At 42.6% G+C, this 14,146-nt stretch overlaps 1 protein-coding gene and 1 pseudogene across 1 annotated transcript in view; one reads left to right on the forward strand and one right to left on the reverse strand.

Moving 5' to 3' along the window:
- The window catches only part of AFF3 (AF4/FMR2 family member 3), a 511,596-nt gene that overhangs the window by 215,067 nt on the left and 282,383 nt on the right, over window positions 1-14,146 (reverse strand). The gene's annotated exons all lie outside the window — the stretch shown is intronic.
- Window positions 5,728-6,920, forward strand: LOC121165217 (annotated as a pseudogene).

The raw sequence follows: 14,146 nt of genomic DNA on the forward strand, positions 1-14,146 counted from the left end.
TCTATGAAAATTTTAGAGAACCCTTACATTGTAACTCTTCTATTCCATTTAGTCGTGCTTGGTACATAGTGCATGCTAGCTAATTTGTGAATCCTACTTCATTACAGATATGCACGTGTAGGAAAAAATAGTATATAAATGGGTTTAGCACTATTTTTGTGTTTTAGGCACCCATGGGACATCTTATAACATCTTGCCTGTGGAGGGGAGGACGCACCAGCTGTGTGTCCTGTCCTTAGTGTTAGAGGTGGCTTTGCAGTGATTTGCAGCAATACAGTCACACAGTGAAGGAAGAAATATTTTCTGTCCAGATATATTGTTTATCTTCAAAATGACAACTTTTTTTAAAAATCAAGATTTTTTTTCACATTCCGGATCGCCTAACGTAAACTGCTAATGTAATGGAGCACAAGGTGAAAGCCTCCGGCAGGCAAGCAAGTGTCTCTGACCACTGGGACGCTGCCCACAAGTCCAGGGCAGGGAGGCCAGAGCGAAGGAGAGATACAGCAGAGCATTTGTGGCTTTCTGTCGCTGTGCTGTAAAGTCAGATGGAAAGGAAATAAATGGTAGCTTCAAATGAATCCTTTTATGCCAACGTGCTGTAAAATACTTAAAGGATTTGGGTTGGATTTAGTGACAGGCTCAATGTACCATGGAGTATGGTCGAACTTGAGCTCCAATGGCTGGATTCCCACCAGGCCATCTGTTCCTGACACTTGGTCTCATTAGTACGACTATTTTTATTGATACACATAGGAATGCTTCTCATAGCATCTTAGCTAAGCATTATTTATTGTATCTATATATACAACAATATTAACACAGTCAAGCACCAGGATTGGCACTTGAGGGCATCATTAAAATCAGCCAGTGTTCAGTGAGAGATTTAATGATGGATTTAATAGTATTAAATGGGAAAAAATGCCCTTGGCCTTTACATTCTCATTTAAAAACATATAAAAGAGCAGTAATTCAGGCCGTTATACTCCTCTCAAAGATCTTGGTCTAAATCACAGATGGCAATGGGAGGCCACACTGCGTGCCGACTCACACCCCACACTCCGAGGGAATCCAGAAGTGCCTTGTTGAGTCCAAATTAGCTAACTGCTCGCAAACTCCATTCTTTAAATCAGAGGACATCGAGGTCCAGGCTGGAAAACAAATAGAAATGACCACCTAGGTGTTCTGCGGTTGCTGTGTTACCTGGGGAACTGTCCCCCTGGTTTCCATACCCTTCCATGGTCCCAGAATGCATGCGCATGAGCACACACGTGCACACACACACACATGGTGTGGACTACTGTTCTTTGCTTTCAGAAAGATCTCAGGGTTTGGCCACAAGCTTTCCCCGCTAGTTCCTGCTCACTGCCCAGCCCTGCCGCATAGGTTATCAGCTTCTGCATTCAGAAATAGATCTTTTAGCTACAGAATTCAGTCCCCTATGATATATGAAATGTACTCAGAATGTGCAGGGAAAATGCGCAGTACTATGGATGGATTTCAAAAATTTTTTCTTTACATCAAAATAAGCTTATCTTCTGATTTCATTTTCTGTGAGCTTTTTTGAAGTTCCCTCCTGGAGAGAGTTCTGAGCAGACTGCTGACCAGAAAAAAATCTAAATTTTGTTGTATAAAGGCATTAGCCTGGGTTCCAAATCTGAATGAAGATAGTTTGAGCAGAGAACAACAAACAAACAAACAAACAAAAAAACAAGAACAAGCCAAAAACCAAAAACAACAACAAAAACAAGATAAAACCCCTTTGCAGTTCAGTCAACAGCCCAGCTTGGAGTCTGCTCAGTTAAGTGCCAGTCCTGTGTCCTGAATGGCCCTTGCAATGGCCTTCCTTCCTCTGAAGACCTCCTAGAGTTGTTACAATACTTCTTACCCTGAGCTAAAAGACATGAAATTAGGTGACATGGTTGCAAAGCTTCACACAGTGTGATAGTCAACATTTTTTTTTTTAAATACTGAATTCATGACACTGGCAGAGGCAGAGATTGTCACATGCACTGGCTTACTCTCCACCAGAGGTGGGTCACACTAATGCCCACAGCAGGAACTTCAGCTGGGTCTGCCACAAGAATGGTGGGAATTCCACTACCAGAGCCATTCTCCCATCAGATGCTGGCATCGGAAGCCAAGGTATAACCCAAACCCAGAGACTCTGATGTGGGATGGGGCAACCCAAGCAGCATCTTAAATTCTGGGCCAAGTGCTCACCTCAGCCTTCATGATTTTAATGAGAAACTGTTGAGCAGCCAATCAACAGCACCAGAATGAGCCATGGCACGAGAGACACTCACAGTAATGCCCCACAAGGATTTGCTTTCCACTGGGAAGCTACAGTGCCCAGTCCTCTCCACCCTTTTAAAGTCTTGTCAGGAAAAAGAAACATCAGTGGCAGAAGCACAAGCTCTGCAAATTAAAAGATAGCTGCAAAGTGATCTTCTTTGCATGTTAAAGCAAACTACGGAATCATCCAACTAATTGCAACAGTGAAAGGAATGTAGACCCACTCCAAATTATACAGGCATGGACCCTGGTGATGATACCTAAAATTAGATGGCTGATGGCAGACCCTGCAAAAAATAAGTGCAAACTGATTGCTCATCAGAAAATACATACACTGCCATGCGAAAATCTCTTGCGTGTGATAAATTCACCCCATCAAAATGACTACCCAAGCATTTAACAACCTGCCTTAGAAAATACTGCAAGCTAATGCTTCTTGTCCAAAACTGTGTACAAAGCACAGATGAGGCAAGAAACGTGACAGCAAACTCGGAGTCCTGAGCTGTCAAGAAACCTTACGTGCAAGAACCGCCTAAAACATAGAAACCCAGGTTGAAGTGATAACTACTGTGTCCAACAGTAGCATGCACGGCAATCCAACTGAACTCATGCTAATAAAACTACCATGTGCTTTTCAACATTTACACACAATGGCTTGCAGTTTTGGAATTTTTAAAAATGGGATGCATCAAATAGAATGTTTGAGAGTGAATGGGAGATCCAAGATTTGTTGCACCTTGGAAAATGAACTCAGCACTATTCATGTATTTGAGAATAAAAGGCTCCCTTTACAGGGTACTCCTTGCTTTTATAATTTCATCACCAATGGCCACTAAGTGGGTACTGGATTATATAGCTTTCAACCAGGGGAAGAGTACAGAGATGATTTTGGTTTGCAAAAGTAGGGGGGAGTGGGAAAAGAGGTGAGTGCCACTGCCAACCAGCTAGTAGCAGGAGAACTGCTAAACATTCCATAGAGCACAGAAGAAGCCCCCCACAGCAAAGAATTATCCGGGCCAAAATGTCAACAATGCCAAAGCTGAGAAGCCGTGATAAACACCTGCACAGATAAGCAATTCTACTTCTAGTTATTTGCCCAAGATAAATGCAAACATATGTACACACGAGCAAATGTACATAGTAGCAGCTTCATTTACAACAGCCCCTAAACTGAAAACTTAAAATATCCACTGGCTAATTATTATTAAGTAAACAAGTGATGCCACATCCATTCGCCAGAATACCAAACAAGAAAAACAATGACCTGAGATACACAAAACATGGATGACTCTTGGCAGCTGAAACAGACTAGACATTACTTGATTCTAGGAAGGTAATACTCCAGAACTGGCTATGCCAAACTCCTCCATGAAGACTGTAGGCACAGCAGCAACAGAGCTGCGCTAGGGCTGAGGAGTCAGAACGGAGCTTTCTGCCTTTTAATTTGGACTTATTTGAGAGGTAATGAGGCTGAAAGAGGGCACCCATCCGCTGGATCACATCCCAAAGACTGACAATGGCTGGGGCCAAAGCTGGGAACCAGGAACTCAAATTCAGGTCTCCTGCATGGGTGGTGGTAGCAGGAATGGGAGGGGAGGCAGCAGCCCTGCCACCTGAGCCAGCAGCACTCCTAGGGCCTGCATTAGAAGGAATCTGGAGTCAGGAGCCAGAGCCAGGGATTAAGTGCAGGTGTATTGAAGTGATCTTATAGTATTGCCCCTCTTTATTCTGTTAATATAGAAAACTACATTAATTTTTGCATGGTAAGCTCTCCTGGCATTCCTGGATTAAGTTGCTAAGACTTGGCAAAGGATTTTTGTGCTGGTCTGTAGAGTTTTGTCTGGTTCCCATGGCAGGCTCATGTGGGCCTCATCATAGTACAAGAGTAGTTCAACAAGTTTGCGGAAAAATGAACATTTGTGATAAGATAATGTATATCTTCCCAGGCTCATCGTACCTGGGAAGTATTCCATCTATTTGTATCCTCTCAGGGATTTTGAACATGTTTAATATTATTTTGTACTTGACTGTTAAAATTGATGAGTCAAGCCATTTGATCAGATATTTGGCAGAAGTACAGATTCAGTGTTTTCAGTGCAAACAGAAGTAGGCAGATTTCTGTTTTCCTGGGCAGATTCAGTAATTTCCAGGTTTAATTATGTACATTTAAGCTGCAAATTCTGTCGGTGTAAAGTTGCCCGTAACAACCCTGTGTTCCTTTCTTCACTTTCCTTAATATCTGCTGGGACGCCCTTCATCTCACTGCTGCCAGAAGTCAGCTATGGTTTCTCATTTTTATGAGTAGCCAGTTCAAAAATTTATTAATTTTATTCATGGTTTCAATAATCCAGATTTATATTTCATTAAATTTCCCTATTTTTGTCAATGTTCTATTTTATTGAGATATATTAACACTATTCCTTCTTTCTCCTTTCCTTGGATGTATTTTGATTTTTACACTCTGTACTCTAAAGATGGAAACAAAATTGATTTCCCAATCCTTTCCCCCTTCTTCTAAATGGTTGTTTATTCAAAAGGCAGAGTGAGAGGAAGACAGATTTTTCCATCCTCTGGTTTATTTCTCTAGCGTGCACAACAGCCAGGGCTGGACTATGTTCAAGCCAGCAGTTAGTGACTCCACCAGTGTCTCCCACTTGGGTGTCCATGACCCCAGCAGGTGGGTCATCCTCTGCTGCCTCCTAGCATTAGCAGGAAGCTGGATCAGAAGCAGAGGTGGGACTCCAACTCCAGTACTCCAATAAGGGACCCTGGTGGCCCAAGCTGCGGTTTAACCCATCAGCTTCCAATCTTCTCTCTATGCATATTGCCCTAGCTGCATTTTATATATAACTGCTCATTAGTGCCAGCCCATTTTCTAATTTCTTTTGTGATTTCTTCTTAGACCAATGGGTTATTTAAAAATATGGTGTTTAATTTCCCAATATGTCAAGACTTTACTAGGTTTATTTATTTTTTATTTATAAATGAGTTTGTTTTAGTTCAATCCTTTCTCACGGAGCTTTGCTTTACAGCCCAGAACATCTTTAATTTTAATAATATTCCATCTGCATGTGTCAGAGACAGTTGAATGTTACCACTGGATATAGGTTTTATAAGGTTATTCAATAAGACTGTTAGGGATTATAATATTTTTTGGCGCAGCATCAATTAGGTCAAGTTGGAGGCTAGTGTTAAAGGTCTTCTGTAATTTCACTACTTTTCCATCTACAATTTTACCAAACAAGGCAAAGGGAGTATTGACATCTCTGATTAAAATTGTAAATTAGATAATTTTTCCTTACAGTACAACCAGCTATCGCTTTATGTAATGAAAATTCTTATATTAGCTGTATACATAGGAAAGGCTATATTGCATTATATTTGGATGACTTGTATTGTAATTTTTATTATCTCTCCTAGTTGCTAAGGATCATGTCTGCAAGTCAGGATTCCTGATCCAGAGACAATGGCCCTGATGGGATAGAGCCCAAAGGTGTCATTCTGAGTAACTGGAATGAGATCATGGACAGCTTTGATGACATGAACCTCTCCGAGTCCCTCCTGCATGGAATCTACGCCTACGTTTTCAAGAAGCCCTCTGCTATCTAGCAGCGTGCCTTTCTTCCTTGCATCAAGGGTTATGATACAATCACTCAAACCCAATCTGGGACAGGGAAAATGCCACATTTGCCATATCAGTTCTATAGCAGATTGAGCTGGACTGACTTGACGGTCACATAGGCCCTAGTCCTAGCGCCCACTCATGAACTGGCCCAGCAGATACAAAAGGTGATCATGGCATTAGGAGATTACAATGGGTGCATCCTGCCATGCCTGTACTGGGGGTACCAGTGTGCATGCTAAATTGCAGAAACTGCAAATGGAAGCTCCCCATATCATCGTGGGGACCCCTGGCTGCGTGTTCGACATGCTTAATTGGAGATACCTGTCTTCCAAATACATCAAGATGCTTGTACTGGGCAAAGCTGATGAAATGTTAAGCCATGGATTCAAGGACCAGATCTATGACATATTCCAAAAGCTCAACAGCAAAACCCAGCTGGTCTAGTTGTTGGCTACCATGCCTTCCAACATGCTCAAAGTGACCAATAAATTCATGAGGGACCTTGTCTGGATTCTTGTCAAGAAGGAAGAACTGACCCTGGAGAGTATTCCACATCACTGAGGAACGAGGAATGAAAACTGGACACTGTGTGACAAAATCCTGACCACAACTCAGGATGTCATCTTCATCAACACCCAAAGGAAGGTCGATTGGTTCACTGAGAAGATGCGTGCCTGCAACTTCACAGTCTCTGCCATGCATAGAGACATGGACCAGAAGGAACGAGATGTGATCATGAGGGAGTTTTGCTTAGGCTCCAGCTGAGTGCTCATCATCACTGACCTGCTGGCCAGAGGTACTGGTGTGCAACAAGTTTCTTTAGTCATCAACTACGACCTTCCCACAAACAGGGAGAACTGGGCATGGTGAGTGTTTTGGCCGTAAGGGTGTGGCCATTAACATGGTGACAGAGGAAGACAAGAGGATTCTTGGAGACATCGAGACCCTCTATAACACCTCCATTGAGGAGACGCCCCTCAATGTTGCTGACCTCATCTGAGCAGGCTGGCCTGCTACGGAGCCCCAACCTGGAGTTCAGTCCTTCTGGGGTTGAACAGGAGTGGGGAGGGGAGGGACCCAAGGAATGGATATCTTGTCATATTTTTTTTCTTTGAATAAATGTCACTTTTGGGGGCAAAAGAAGATCTGTGAACATTCTAGAAACCTTTTTCTTTGGGGTAGGCTCTTGCTCCAGGCATCATCTCCTTCCCCCAGCCCCCCACCAAAAATAATCCGTTTCCCTAACCTAGTTACCTCCAGGTCCCACATGCTCTCCCAACCCAGCTGAATGCTTCCAGAACTGATGCAGAGGTTTTCTACAAGGCACTTAACCTCCTGTGCTAGACCAAATGTGCAGTGGTTGGATCCAGCTGGGGGAGCAGGGGAGAGAAAATGGTAACCATTTTTACATTGTTTTGTACAGTATTTATTGATTCAGAAAGCAAACTTGAAATTCTGAATAAAATGACTTGGAAACAAACAACAACAACAAAAAACCTGTATCTCCACATCCTTAAATTCTACCTTGCCCAATATTAGCATTCTGGCAACATTTATTTGGATTAATATCTGCACATCCTTTGATGTTACTTTATATTTAAAGCATGCAGTAGCACATAGTTGGTTTTCTGCTTTTATCTGCACTTACAATTTACTATCTTAATTAGAGGGTTAGCCACTGACATTTAGTATCATTGTGAGATTAAATTAAGTTTAGGTTAGATTGATGGTTCAAGCTGATCAGGTTGTTGTTTATCTGTTCTGTAGGCTTGTTATTCCCTTCCTACCCCTTGCCTGACTCCTTGTGGATTAATGGAATCTCTTATTTTTCCTCCATGGTTGCTTATTTGCTGTATCTGTTTAATTTTCAGCAGCTACTCTTTGGTTGGCATTGGGCATCTTTAGCTTATCAATCTGCCATCGAGCAGCATATCTAGGTACTTTGAGTGGCTTTGTAACAGGAACCTCTGTTTCCTCCTCCTACTTTTGTTCCATTGTTGTGATTCCCTTTTAGTTCTATGTATGTCATAACCCCTCAGTACTCCGCTCTCCACTGCTCTAGTCTGTCATTTAATTTAAGATTAAAATTACCATTAGGAAAACACATATTCACTGAACTCTGACTCCTGGAAACTCTTCGTTCTCTTAGACAGCCCCACATTTCCATCTGGTATCATTTTTCTTAAACTTGAAGATCCTTCACTGATACAACTTTTATGCAACTTGCTGGTGGGGAATTCTTCAACCTTTTGTGTGGATAATGTATACTGTCCTCACTGTGGGGAACACAGATTTCTAGGCTCATGGGACTTGTTTTTCAACCTCAAAGATACAGTCCATTGTGCTATTGCTGGTAATTGTTCGCAACAATAAAGTTCATGTCTGCTTCCTCCATGAGGTACTTCTAAAATTGCCTCTATTGCTCATCTTTAACAGTTTGGGGAAGACAAGGCCGGGTATGCTGTCCTTCATCTTGAGGTTTATACAACTTCGTGGATCTGCAGGTTTGTAGTTTACATCAGATTTGTAAGTCTTCTCCCTCCTCTTCTTTTGGAACTCATTTACACCCATAATAGGTAAGCGTGTTGCACCGTTGTTTCACCACTACCCTCTTTTGATCTCTATGCTCCACTCTAGATGGTTTCCATGGCTATGTCTTCAGCTTCACTAGTTTTTAATTTCTGAAGTGTCAACTCACAGTCAAATCTGTCCAGTGAATTTTGAATGTCAAATAGTGTATCCTATAGCTCTAGAATAGACATGTTATCTTTTTTTTTTTTTTAATTATTGTTTGAAGGCTTAGTGCAATAGCCTAGCAGCTAAAGTCTTCACTTTGCCTATGCCTGGATCCCATATGGGTGCTGTTTCTAATCCTGGTGGCCCCGCTTCCTATCCAGCTCCCATTCCTACTTGTGGCCTGGGAAAATAGTTGAGGACAGCCCAAAGTCTTGGGACCTGGCATCCAAGTGGGAGACCCAGAAGAGGCTCCTGGCTTCAGATTTGCTCAGCTCCAGCTGTTGTGGCCACTTGGGGAGAGAATCATTTGAGGGAAGGTCTTCCTCTCTGTCTCTCCTCTTCTCTGTATATCTGAATTTACAATAAAAATATTTTTAAAAACTATCGCTTGAGGGCCCGGCATGGTGGTGCAGTGGTTAAGGTCCTCGCCTTGTACGCCCGGGATCCCATATGGGCGCTGGTTCTATTCCGGCAGCCCCGCTTCCCATCCAGCTCCCTGCCTGTGGCCCGGGAAAGCAGTCGAGGACGGCCCAAAGCTTTGGGACCCTGCACCCGCGTGGGAGACCCGGAGGAGGCTCCTGGCTTCGCATCGGCATAGCATTGGCTGTTGTGCTCACTTAGGGAGTGAATCATCGGACGGAAGATCTTCCTCTCTGTCTCTCCTCTCTGTATATCTGCCTTTCCAATAAAAAAAAAAATGAAAATAAACCTTAAAAAAAAAAACTATCGCTTGAAAGGCACAAAAATCAGACAGAAAGCTATCTCCCATATACTAGTTCTCTCCCCAGGTGCCGACAACAGCCATAGCTGGGCCAGGAGCCTGAAAGTCCAACATGGTCTTCCATGTGGGTTGTAGGAACAGAAGCAGAGCAGCCAGGTCTAGAACCTGACATGGGAAGCGGGAGTAACTGATGCCAATCAGCCAAATGTCTGTCCACATTTGGATGGTTTTAATTTCTTTCCTCATTGTGTTCATCTTTTCCTTCACATTTCCAAGTCCATTCAAGATGATGTTATTCTAATATCTTTGTCTGATAATCCCATATCCTCATTACTTCTGTGAATCAGCTTTTATCACCAAGTTCTTTTGTTATGGGCCACAATTTTGGATTAGATGCCTTAACATTACACATATTAGCTTGGTTATATTGCTCTAATCTTCTCCCCGCTGAAACTGACAAGTTTGTTTTGTCAGGGAATTGGGCTTCTTGTGTATCAAATTAACCTTTTAAGGCCCATTTTTAAAGTTTGAGAGGGAGGGCCCAATCTCTGAACTCTAGGGACTTTTAAATTTCATGACTCTGGCATGCCTCTTGTAGTGTTCCTCCTTAATGCTGTGCGTTTTAATGATGTCCCCCCTATTATGGCTCATGAGAATTCAAATGCAACTTTACCATCTATGAGTCCTGGGAATTGTTCAGCTCATAGTTCCATGGCAATTTGTATTTGCATGGCCTTCTGAAGCTTCACATTATGCATGGAAGGATCAGTGTTCAGCCAGACTCAAGGGGCCCCCTCTATGCAGATTTCTGAAATTCTTTCTCCAAGGATATCTACCTTCCCATCCTGCCTTACAAATCCTAGCTGCCAGGCGTCGGCATCCCTGTCTTGCTTCTGTTGGCCTCAGTGGAACTTGCAGCTTTTGCCTGAAGCTCCCTCTGTGCAGTGCAGTCTAGAAAGCACCCCTGAATATAAATCTGAGATGATTACAGTAACCACCTGATTTATTTCCCCTCGAAGGGCCACAATTCTGTCGCAACTGTTTTCCAATGTCTGAAACCAGTCATTCCATACGTTTGGTGCAGCTTCCTAGTTGTTTATAACAGGAGGGCAAATTCTATGCCATTCATTACTTCATTAGAGGAGCCCTAGCAATCAGTCAACGGCACAGGTCTGATGACATCACTCCTCGGCTTAAAATCTTACAACTACCGTGTTTTATTGCCTATACTGCGATTTGTCAAAATGCTGAAATGTTCATCGGAAGGAGTGCTGTGATCACAGGCACAGAGCAGGATGAGCACAGGAAATCCAGTACCTCTCTCCAACTCAATGGCTTAGCTTCCAGGCTCTCAATACCTTTCCTTCACCATTTCCGACCAGCCTTTACTGGTGAAGCTTACCTGTCTCAACAGTGTCAAGCTCCTTGCTTGTGGCATTTCTCCTCTCCCACCAATTCAGGAAACTGCTCTTGGACCCTGCAGGTGGTTGGAACTTTATCTTCCTTTATGGCTATGTAGTGCTTTCTACCTTCTTTGCCATGGGTCTCCTGGTAGTCTACTAATTTGTTTAAACATGGCTCCTGATATAGACTGGTCTTTTAGAAGTGAGGACAAAATCTAGAATTTCAGTTTTGAAGTTTATGAAGAATAATACAAATATTTATGAAAAGCTGGATAAAGATGGAGAGATAAGTGGAGACTCAGGATATTGATCAACATCTGCATCCTTACTTAATATCAAGCTCCGCAGCTGATCACACCGTTATCCTGTTGCTTTCCTCTTAAACTCTATTCAGCATAAAACCTCACACTTATAAAATGTGAAAATCTCAGTACGCGGGTTCTTGGTATCTTACCATCTAAGCAAGCCTGCCAACATCGGGTGATAGTGTTGGCAAGTTCTCTGCAAGATTCCCAGTGAATCATACTTAATATTCCATGGCACTGACATGTAAGCACCCTGTACTCACACATTATTTAATGTAAAATTCTATAGTTTAACACATTGCATCACTAATTTATCTCTCCCTTTTAAGAAAATGTATTTTACGCCAAAACATTTCTTATTTGCAAACCTGTGAGAAATACAGGTTTCCCAGAAATTGGACATCAAAACCTTAGTGAAATCTATCCTCAGATATGGAAAACTACTGACCAGGCAAGCTCCCAGCTGGATATGTAGTGGAGCCCTGAGCAGCCCATGTGTGTGAGGAAACAATTTGAATTTCGGGGTAGTGGAAATCATCAGAAGTGGTTAGGGAGAAAATTCAAGGTGCTAACACAAGTCCAGGAACAGTAATGTTTCTCAGCAGGCAGACTGGAAAACATCACAGTGAACCGCACACTCGAGAGGGCATTCAACGGAAACTTGGCTGAGTCAGAAGAAACTCAAATGAAGGGAGCCTTCAATGATAATCCGAGGCAGGTGGCCTCCGCAGAACACCTAATGATTCTACAAACTATTAAAATCAATGTTACCTGCACAAAGTTGCAGGCTACAAACATAAGTCATATGTTTACAAGCTAACAACAAACAGAAATAAGAACTGAAAAAAACAATGTCTTGTATAATGATATAAAAAAAGATGAAATATTTAGGGATAAATCTGAGAAGGGATATTTAAGTCCTGTACACTAAAAAACTACAAAACCCTGCAGGAGAAATTGAAGAGACCTACATAAATGGAGAGCTATTCATATATTCACTATGTTCATAGTTTGGGAGAATCAGTATTGTTAAGATGTCAATTCTTGGGCCCGGCGCGGTGGCGCAAGTGGTTAAAGGTCCTCGCCTTGCATGCCCGGGATCCCATATGGGTGCCCGTTCTATCCCGGCAGCACCGCTTCCCTTCCAGCTCCCTGCCTGTGGCCTGGAAAAGCAGTCGAGAACGGCCCAAGGCTTTGGGACCCTGCACCCGCGTGGGAGACCCGGAAGAGGCTCCTGGCTTCGCATCGGCATAGCATCGGCATAGCATCGGCCATTGTGCTCACTTGGGGAGTGAATTATCGGACAGAAGATCTTCCTCTCTGTCTCTCCTCTCTGTATATCTGCCTTTCCAATGAAAAAATAATAAAAATAAATCTTTAAAAAAAAAGATGTCAATTCTTTCTGCATGTGGATTCAACGCAAAATATCACAACAGGAATATTATTGTAGAAATTAGAAAGCTGGTTTTAAAACTCACACAGGTATGTGAGGCTATTGACAAAACAAAGTGATTTTTGTAAAATAAGAAATAGAAAGCAAACGCTCTGATTTTTAAAAATGACATTATCTACGTTTAGCAGGACACAGAGTTTGACATTGTTATGAAGACTAAACGTAGGAGCAAAACGGAATCTGGAGATAGGCCACATCTAAAAAGGAATGTGATACAGTTCACGGCAAATAGAATTTAAAATAAGTTTTACAAGAATTATTAAAAAAACACACCTATAAAGGCCTTTCAGAAGCTTCATGGAAAACATATATATTAAAAACAGACTTAGAAAGAATATAAAGATACTTCATTTGGAGAGAAAATATTTGCAAAGTATTTACATACAAAATGTATACAAGGCCTGCAGAGTACAAGGGCATCTCAAAAACGAAATATAAAAGATCAAGGATAGATGAAAGACGTCAGAAAATGTTCCAGGACATTGGTATGCACCCAGAAAATAAATGCAAAGACAGAAAAATGTGATTTCACCAAGTCAGAGAGCATGGCAAAGAAAAGAGTCAAGAGTCAGACTTCCAAATTTGCAAGCTATACATCTGACAACTGGTCTGTATTGAACTCTACTCAATGACAAGCAAAACAGAGCAGGCACCAACAACCAAAAGCTCCAGAAGAATCAGTTTAAAAAATGGGCAAGGGCCCAGCGCGGTGGTGCAGTGGTTAAGGTCCTCGCCTTGCACGCCCGGGATCCCATATGGGCGCCGGTTCTAATCCCAGCAGCCCCGCTTCCCTTCCAGCTCCCTGCCTGTGGCCTGGGAAAGCAGTCCAGGACGGCCCAAGGCTTTGGGACCCTGCACCCGCGTGGGAGACCCGGAAGAGGCTCCTGGCTTCGCATCGGCATAGCATCGGCCATTGCGCTCACTTGGGGAGTGAATCATCGGACAGAAGATCTTCCTCTCTGTCTCTCCTCTCTGTATATCTGCCTTTCCAATAAAAAAATAATAAAAAATAAATCTTTAAAAAAAATGGGCAAGAGGGGCCAGTGGGTGAAGCTGCTGCCTGTGGCACCAACACCCCACAAGGGTCCAGCTTTGAATCCTGGCTGCTCCACTTTTAATCTAGCTCTCTGCTAATGCACTTGGGAAAGCAGTGTGGATGGCCCAACTGCTTGGCCCCTGCACCCACACGGGAGACCAGGAAGAACCTCCTGTATCCTGACTGCACATGGACCCAGCCTGGGCCACTGCGGACATTTGGGGAGTGAACCAATGGATGGAGGATCTCCTCTCCTTCTCCATCCCTTCCTCCCCAAACTCTGCCTTACAAATAAACAACTCTTTTAAAAGAGATTAGTAAACAGGCATTTCTTACAGGAAGATGGCTAATAGATATATGACGAAATGCCCAACATTACTAATTATCAGGAAAATGTAAGTAGAATAAGAAGATACTATCTCACTCCAGTAAGATCTGCTATTATTAGAGTCAAAACTATTGGTAAGGATATGGAGAAAAGGAATCCTTGCACACTCTTGGTGAAATCTGAATGCGTACAGCCATTTGTGAAAACCAGTGTGGAGGTCCCATAAAGACCTAGAAATAGGAAT

Source organism: Ochotona curzoniae, unplaced genomic scaffold (genome assembly GCF_017591425.1).
Source record: "Ochotona curzoniae isolate NIBS_2020 unplaced genomic scaffold, NIBS_Ocur_1.0 contig_883, whole genome shotgun sequence".
Classification (NCBI taxonomy): domain Eukaryota; kingdom Metazoa; phylum Chordata; class Mammalia; order Lagomorpha; family Ochotonidae; genus Ochotona; species Ochotona curzoniae.